Source organism: Tachypleus tridentatus, chromosome 4 (genome assembly GCF_004210375.1).
Source record: "Tachypleus tridentatus isolate NWPU-2018 chromosome 4, ASM421037v1, whole genome shotgun sequence".
NCBI lineage: Eukaryota > Metazoa > Arthropoda > Merostomata > Xiphosura > Limulidae > Tachypleus > Tachypleus tridentatus.
The window spans coordinates 87,644,768-87,654,522 of record NC_134828.1 but is presented as its reverse complement, the minus strand read 5'-3'; positions in this window follow the sequence as shown (position 1 = coordinate 87,654,522).

Genomic DNA, 9,755 nt, shown 5'->3' with positions numbered 1-9,755 from the left:
ATTTTCATGCGACAGATAAATATAATTAATGTCTATCAAGGCAATTGTAAAATTAGGTAAATAATAATAGTTGCTTCAGGATTCAATCAAAATTTTAAAAGCTTGATTAATACTAAATTTAACCTTTGTTCAAAGCCACTAATTTCTTTTTCTAAAATAAATAGGTTTAAATAAATAATGTGTATCGTTGTTTTTGTTTCATTTCGTTTGTGAATTAGCGTAAAGTAACTGTAAAATTTAACTTGTATTTGAGTGTGTGTGTGTTTTTCTTATAGCAAAGCCACATCAAGCTATCTGCTGAGTCCACCGAGGGGAATCGAACTTCTGATTTTAGCGTTGTAAATCTTTAGACATACTGCTGTACTGACCCTGCATGGCCACGAGGTTAAGGCATTAGACTCGTAATCTGAAGGTCGCGGGTTCGAATTCCCGTCGCACCATACATGCCTTTTCAGCCGTGGGGGCGTTATAATGTTACAATCAATCCCACTATTCGTTTGGTAAAAGAGTAGTCCAAGAGTTGGCGGTAGATGGTGATGACTAGTTGCCTTTCCTCTAGTTTTACATTGCTAAATTAGGGGCAGCTAGCGCATATAGCCCTCGTGTAGCTTTGCGTGAAGTTTAAAACAAACCAAAACGCTGAACCAGCGGGGGAATTGCACACTGCTGACCAAAATCTTAAGGCTAATGAACAAAAAATAAAATATGCATTTTGCCTTGTTAGACTCAACCACTTATTTGAGTAGAGCTTCGAAAGATAAAAATAAGAAAAGGTAAATTAAATTAAAAAAACATTTTTTAGCATTTAATGGGGAAAATGTGAACACCATGAAATTAGCTTAAATACTAGCTGGTCAAAAGTTTAAGACAATACCAAAAGAAGTCCTAAACAGGGTAGTAAATGCTCAACAACAGGTTTTATAGTGAGTTGCACGGCCGCCATTACGAATAACTTCAAACATTCACTTTGGCATGGTCGATATAAGCGTTTGCGGAAGGCTGGCTCGAATGTTATTCCAAGTGGTGAAGATAGCTTCACGAAGATAATTACATGTTCGGAATTGGCGTTCATTTCTATTGACTTCCCTTACCATCCACCCCCAAACATTTTCAATGGGGTTCAGTTTGAGCGAACATGCTGGATGGTCCAAAAGAATAACGTTATTTGCCATGAAAAAGTCCTTTGTCCTGCGGGCATTGTGGATTGCAGTATTGTCCTGCTGAAATATCCAGTCATTTCCACACAAGCAAGGGCCTTCAGTCAATAAGGATGCTCTCTCCAACATGCCAATGTAGCCAGCTGCTGTTTGACGCCCCTGTATAATTTAAAGCTCCATTGTTCCATGGAAGGAGAAAGCACCCCAGATCATGATGGAACCTCCTCCATTGTGTCGTGTAGAAAATGCCTCTGGTGGGATATCCTTATTGTGCCAGTAATATTGGAAGCCATCTGGACCATCCAGGTAAATTTTTTCTCATCAGAGGACAAAACATTCCTCCACTTTTCTACGTCCCATGTTTGGTGCTCCTCAGCAAAGTTTAACCAGGCTGTTTCGTGGTGTGGAAGGAGGCGTGGCCTTTGAAGATGTTTACGGTTTTTAAAACCTTTCTCTCGTAGATGCCAACTTATTGTTCTTGAGCTGAATTTTGCATCCGTAAGGGCCTTAATCTGGTTCGACGATCGGCTGGTGTCTTGCCGGACAACCCGTCGAATCCTCCTGCTCAACGTCAGCGAAATTTTCTTGGGCCGACCACTTGAAATTCTCGTTCTGTATCCCTCAGGGTCTTTTAGAAATTTGCAACAGCAGTTTTACTAAGCCCAATCTCACCAGCGATGGCTCGTTGAGAGAAACCTTGCTTTTGCAGCTCGACATTTCTTCCACGTTTAAACTCTGTCAATTTTTTAGCCTTTGTTATGTTTTTACCCAATGTAACACAGGAGATGTCAGTGGGAGACGTTGACAACGCTAATCCTTGAACACAAATGACTAAATTTCGTTACATGTTTACCGATTAACGCTTCGTTTTAGTATGGTCTTAAAATTTCTGACAAGCTAGTATTTAGGCTAGTTTCACAGTGTTCACATTTTCCCTATTAAATGCTAAATTTTTTTTTATTATTTTCATCTTTCGAAGCTCTACTCAAATAAGTGGTTGAGTCTAACAACGCAGAATGCATATTTCTTCTTAATGTTCATTGGCCTTAAGATTTTGGCCAGCAATGTAACTGAGAACTAGAAATATCTACGTTTCATTTTACACATAGGTTAACTGTATGGGTTGTTACACTCAGATGATCTAATCGTATACAGCCATTTTCGATTTGAAATAATCACGCAGAAGATTCATAAATAAGGAGTAATTGCAAATAAATAGTTTATCGTATTGACTACAATATTACGGAAAGCACAAAAGAAAAACAAATAAAATGTACACTTCACTATTATTTTGTATTCGCTTTAAACAGAACAATACATATTTTTATGCTACCAGATCTTTATCAATGTATTACTGGAATATTGTTACAAGTTTTGTGGTTGTTGTTGAACCTTTTTAGTTTTTATACAGAGCCACACGTCTCTAATAACATTCATGTCGATACTTTGAACAGATTAAGCTGTGGTTACGAGTGCTCCATCAGTTTCTTTTTCTCCCATGCTTGGGACCATTCTGTTGCAAGAAAATTAAACCTTGCCGAACTGATCTTATTTTTATAAGAATAACATAATGGATAAAAATCTGGTTATCCCTGTCAGCAGTCAGGGTGTCATCAATTGTGTGTAAATCTTAACTTCAATGACAGAAATGCACTAAACACCTGTACTGATTCCCCACCCGTGCTGTTCGAACTGGGGATCAGAAGCTTTCTCGTTTCAATCCCTCCCAGCAAAAATGCATCAGAATTATGAAAATTACTCTAAAAAAGAACAGGAGAATGTATAAACTTTAATCCAGAACCCAAGAACTTCCAAGGCCATAAAGCAAGTCCTGGAATCTGGCCATAATGAGTGCGCCTATGGTGGTGTACATTCTCTTACATTAATTGTCAAATAAACTTTGATTTACCTCCTAGATCTCTGCCTACCATGCTTTCCTCTAAATGCTTTACATTGATTATAATGTCATAATCATAACTGGCGTCGAAGAAATTACCATTGATTTTTGCTTGACAATTTGAATTTGGACTCACTTGGAAAAACACTTCTTTTGACTTCGTTCTTCCTAGTGTTTCTTTCAGTCCTCCATTCTGTTCTTTCCCATAAAGTTGTTTCTAAACAACTATACATCTATTAATATCATTCCACTGCTAATGTGTACCTCATTAATTTTAAAGAGACATTCGCACCGGTACTTACAACTAGGTCATTAGTAAGATGTCTACTGTTTTGTCGTGTACTACTGCTTCCATCATCAACAGTATTAATTTCATCTGCTCCCTTCAGAGTTTCTTGGCACCTGCTATTGAAATATGAAGTTTTGCTCCCATTTGTAATAAACTGGTTTCATGTAATATTTCTGTTCTACGTTCCAAGAGTGCATTCACAAAGTTATAGGAACAATGCAAGTGTCTGTCTTTTTATAGGTGTTATACTGTCAAATTGGTTAGATAACAGCCAGTTATCAATACATGATTGTACGCTGGTATAATTAATTTTCACATAATATATGAGAAGCAGTAACAGAACATTTACATTTCAAATCATTATTTAATAACTTCGAATACTGTATATGTTTTATTTACTCAGTTACAAACAATCCAATCGGATGTTAAAGGCTATAATTAAATATTCTAAATAATTATTTACAATGAATCAAGGTCTTTGATTGCTGCAAATAGATACGTGTGCTGTAATATATTCTATTTATTGTTACCAGATAATTAAAAAACACGTAAGTCCGACTGTCCAGTTAATATTACGATAACAGACTTATTTAACAGCGTTTGTTACAGCCTATGTTCACTTTGATATAAGTCGTAAACATCAGTTTACTGATAATGTTTCAACAGAACTCTGAGACTAGTGGTATGAACACCTAACTTATTTTTAGAATTCCTAGGATAATCAAACGAGCAACCAAATGCATGTAATAGCTCTCACTAATTCACACTGAGCCCAGTCACTCACTGATTGCTCATTGATTTCTGATTTACATTTCATTAACTGACTGCACTACAATTATAATTTATAACTTATCCTTGTTTCTACATACTTTACGAAATTTCTAGAGTATTATGTCATTATAAACTCTAGATATTGTGTCATGTATTTTATAACAAACAAACGTATTAATTAGAAACATAAAAATAAAGCATACAACACTTTCCCCTTCCTGGGCTGTGAAGTTATTTCTCAAACAATCCCTATTTATAAATAAGACAGTAGACTAAACTATCCAATTAACAAGCCTGGTTTAGTTTTCTGAAAGTTTTGAAGATGTGATGGAATCTTTATCTTATTTTGAGTTGCTGTCCTGTCACTAGGGGAGTTATTCCTAAGTACGTAATTGAATGAATCCACTAGTGGTTCTATTCTTGGTGATCCTCTGGAAGTGGTCCTGTCAGTAACCCTGTGCTCTTCAGTAGGTTGACTTGTCAATAGCAAATTCTTTTTGAAATGACTCACTTAATCATTCTTACCTCAACGTGAGATGAACTTAGTTGTGGGTTCCCGTCCTTCTGGATTCTGTAAACCACATTTTTAATTTTTTTTTTCAATATAACATATGGTCTTTCCAATACCTGCTTAATTTCTACTGGACAAATTACACCTTGGCCCGGCATGGCCAGGTGGGTTAAGGCGTGCGACTCGTAATATGAGGGTCACGGGTTCGCATCCCCGTTGCGCTAAACATGCTCGCCCTTTCAGCCGTGGAGGTGTTATAATTTGACGGTCAATCCCACTATTCATTGGTAAAAGAGTAGCCCAATAGTTGGCGGTGGGTGGTGATGGCTAGCTGCCTTCCCTCTAGTCTTACACTGCTAAATTGGGGACGGCCAGTGTAGATAACCCTCGAGTAGCTTTGCGCGAATTTAAAAAACAACAACAAACAAATCACACCATATCGCTTTAATGGAATTTAGGCTTATCAGTTTGTTTGTTTGTTTTGGAATTTCGCACAAAGCTACTCGAGGGTTATCTGTGCTAGCCTTCCCTAATTTAGCAGTGTAAGACTAGAGGGAAGGCAGCTAGTCATCACCACCCACCGCCAACTCTTGGGCTACTCTTTTACCAACGAATAGTGGGATTGACCGTCAAATTATAACGCGCCCAAAGCTGAAAGGGCGAGCATGTTTGGCGCGATTGGGATGCGAACCCGCGACCTTCGGATTACGAGTCGCACGCCTTAACACGCTTGGCCATGCCGGGCCAGGCTTATCAGAAATGGCATTGTAGATAATAACGTTAGCGGTTTTCCTTAATCCCTTTGGATATTTTGCGTTAAAACTCTGCTAAGTCTCTGGGTAGGAGTATATCAGTCCAATAATACTTTCTCTCCCAAATGCCAGTCACGTAATTCATAACTAGCAGTGAAATATCGATATTTATCCAGATAAATAACAAACTGATTTAAAACTGTAGGATTGTATTTCTCTGCCATCCTGTCAAAAGATGGATAAAGAGCTGTTGTTTCACTGGTCTTTTTCATTCTGACTCATTTCTGCATTCAGGGTTGATTCAAAATTCCTTGGTGAGTTTTAAATGGAAGAGCATCTCATTAGGAATAGTATATACTTCTGGCCAATAGGTTAAATAGTCCATCACAACCCTGATATATTTATTTTTACAGCTACTCAGTGGTAAAGATCCATGCACATCAACAATATCAGATAGTGTTCTAACATTGTAGCTACCCATGCTGGTTCTTTATTTGACCTTTTTCACGTACAACATATTTCACATGATTTACACCAACTATTTAAGTGATCTTCAGCACCTAACCCGATAGGAACTCTCAGTTATTTTCGTTAATGACATCTTAACACTTAAGGGGACAGCTTTTAAAGATATGTTTCAGTTTGGTTTGAATTTCGCACAAAACTACACGAGGGCTATCTACGTTAGTCGTCCTGAATTTAGCAGTGTAGGACGAGAGGGAAGACAGCTAGTCATCCCCACCCACTGCCAACAAATAGTGGGATTGACAGTCACATTATGATACCCCAACGGATGAAAGAGCGAGAATATTTAATGTGACGGGGATGATGTTTCAGAATGTAGATATCATTGAAGTACCAACTGTAGTCATTGCTTCTATCCACAAGTGTTTTCTTATTTCTGACACAACAAATACCTCTTTTAGGCATGATGAATCCTACTGTTCCAAGTTCATCTTTGTATTTGGACTAAGGAGCAATATTTTTTGTTCTCTTCTTGGTATATTTGATAACTGATTTCAAATTCCTATATCTCGTTTGAGGACCTTTCAGTTGAGTGTTAGACCAAATTAGTTTTTGTCATTACTTGTGGATGCTACACCATGGATTATATTCCATTGGACTTTAGGTTGGTCATGTTTGCCACATTGTGTTTCCATTTTTTTTCACAACATTAAAAACCTTCATTTACACATGATCTTTATGATAATAAATCAGAATTTACATGGTTTTGTTCAAGGCAATACGAAATGTTAATTTAGTTCTTTGTTGTGTCTGTGATCTAGTTGAGCTCAAACACTCATTCTAAGGAGTTTGTCTCCTTGGTGCATTTATAGCTGTTAATTCCTTACAGTATTGGCTGTAATGGCCATGTTCCTTTATTTATAACACTTCCCTTTTATGGCACATTTTGGGAGGATTTGCTGTTCCTTGCATACTTTTGTTTGTGGTTTCTGTCAACATGTCCTTTCAAGTTATACTTGAAACGCCTATTGTTTTGGGTTTATATCCTCCATTCTATGCAACCAATTATCTGACTGATTTTTTTTCAGCTCTTCTAGACTATTATTGAGAGGAGTTTATGCTTCAGTACAACTTGTCTGATGATCATGTTATTTTTAGATTTTGTTTATTTGCGACTTTAATGGATTCAAGTCCCATTACCAAATGACCAGTTTTCTTTATAATGTATATTTATTTTTATTCAGCTTTATTCTTATTATTATCGTCACATCGGGCCATCCGTTGTGTTCACCAATGAAGAAACTAATTCCTGATTTTGGCTTTATAAACCCGTACTTACAGCTGTGCCAGTGGGGAACTCTTCCCCTGTTGTGGTATCTTTAAAATAATCCATCATATCCTCACCACTCTGATCCTGAACTTTGCTTTGGTTATTTCCTTATGGTGTGATTTTGTAACCATTGGATAAGTCAGCTACTCATTCTTTATACTTGTTATGGCCTTCTGCTTAATCTTGTTTTAGCTATCTAAAATGGGCAGCAAGGTGAATAGTTCGTTGTTCCATATTCCATCTGCTCACTTTGGATATTATTTTGAACTGAACTTGATATGCCTCACACGGTACCATTCTATTATAGTCAGTTGGTTTCTTGATTGTGTGATGTTGTTGAATCGACTATTTAAATGCTGGAACTTTATTAGTTAGCGTGATGGCTATGGCTAAAGCAGTCCGAAAAGGTCTTACAGTTACAGATAGCATAAGCAGTGGAAATAGATGTCAACCAAATAAGCTCTATCATTCCATATTTAGTGCTTGCCCTTTCAGCCGTGGGGGCGTTATAAGTGACGGTCAATCCCACTATTCATTGGTAAAAGAGTAGCCCAAGAGTTGGCGGTGGGTGGTGATGACTAGCTGCCTTCCCTCTAGTCTTAAACTGCAAAATTAGGGACGGCTAGCACAGATAGCCCTCGAGTAGCTTTGTGCGAAATTCAAAAAACAAACAAACCATATTTAATGTTAAATAATATTTTAAGTTGGAATTCTTGAGCAGATGCAGAAAGAGATGTGGCTGATTTGATATTTGCATTTACTTTTATTTTGTCATTAGTGTTATTTTTTTACCTCATTGATCTTAACATTGTCAAAATCTTTCACTGCTTCGTAAATGTATTTTTGCACTTCTTCAGTTTTATACTTACGGACTCCTTTGTACTTGGCTAATACCTTACCGTACTTCTTCAGTATCATTCTTGTAACCTTGTACATCTCCTCCATGTTTGTTATTCAATAAACTGGGATTCAATAAACATAGTTATAATGCTTTTTGTTAGAATAACTTGTGATTCAATTTTTTTCTTTATTTGCACCCTTAAGCATTGAGCTGAGCGTGTGGTTTGCGATTGATATACACTTATTAGAAAAACACTAAGGGACTTTTAAAATTGTTTTAAAATTTTATAAATCCAAATGCTTAATGCTATTATCTTAATTAAAGATTAGCAAAGTGGATTTATATATTTCAATCTACCTGGGAAATTTATGCAAAAAATTTACGTTTTCTTTCTAAAGAAATCTGGGTGCAGTGGTCGTGACAACAAAGTACACAATGAAACGTTTAATCCATCAATCTAACTAGTTTTCAAGTGGGAACTTGAACCTATGATCCCCATAATACTAGCCCAAAACCACGAATTTACTCAGGATGGAACAAAGAAAAAGAATTATTGTTACCATACCCAAGAAGAACTAGGCCATTTGACTAATCACTATTCAAAGCAAACAAAGGGCAAACAAGAACAGAAAAGTGAGAGATAAGAATTAACAGTGAAGAAGCACTGTTGGGATGTGCATTACAATAAACAGTCTTGGAATGATTTAATAGTAGTAGGCATCAAGAGTCAAAGCTGACAGCCAATACATGTATACCTTCAGGATATCAACAACAAATATGGATACAATGGAGAAATATTTATGAAGAGAAAGGGACCCCCCAAAAAAAAAAAAAAAAAAAAACCAACAAACAACAACTTTAGTTACAAAACAGCCAAACAAATTTTTCATGATAGAAATGCTTAGCTTTACTTGGACAAACTTGTGTTGGCCATTCTAGTATTGGCTAAGGAATTTTTGATATGGTTATATGGCAGAATTTATCTTTTGCTCCACAGCAGAATTAATAATCAGTGGCATATTTGTTCTTCATATACAAAACGTTTTTGTGAAAAGGAGTTTAGATAGCAACCAGACTTTAATGTCACCTTTTGCAACAGGGATCTACAAAGTTAATTTAAAGGTGTGTTGTCCAGTGCTACCAATGCATGTGTGTGTCAACTAAAACATCTGAAGCAAATTCATTTTAATGGAATTAACATGTGCTAGAAATCAGTTCTACTGTGATGGCACTCACCTGAGGGTCACCTCTTCTAGTAGAAAATTCACTTGTTTGTAAATTTTATAAATATGTTCTGGTTACCTTTTGTAAAGGGGATCAAAACAGTGATACTTCAAAGCCCATGATAATAAAGAATTCAGATCCCCACAGAAAATTTGACGTAATATTCCTATCATTGTAAGTAACCCTCCTTGTACATTCAAGCCATACCCTGAAATCATGACAAGCTATAAAAAAACAGATGATACACATGTATGTGATGCTCATAAAATAACTTTAGCTGCAGTGCCAATGATGTTCATGTGTATCATGGTACAGAGTTTAGTTGAATGGACATATATGCCAATAAGTATCAGATAAAATATTATTTTACATTATTAAAATGCTCCCAATCAAAAAAAAAAAAAAAAATTGATGGCACCAGGCAAGGGTATCATTCTCAAAGGGAGCACCTGAGTGTGTTAAATAACCATCACTACATTGTTCAGTTAACAATACATTTTACTGAAAGGAACATGAGT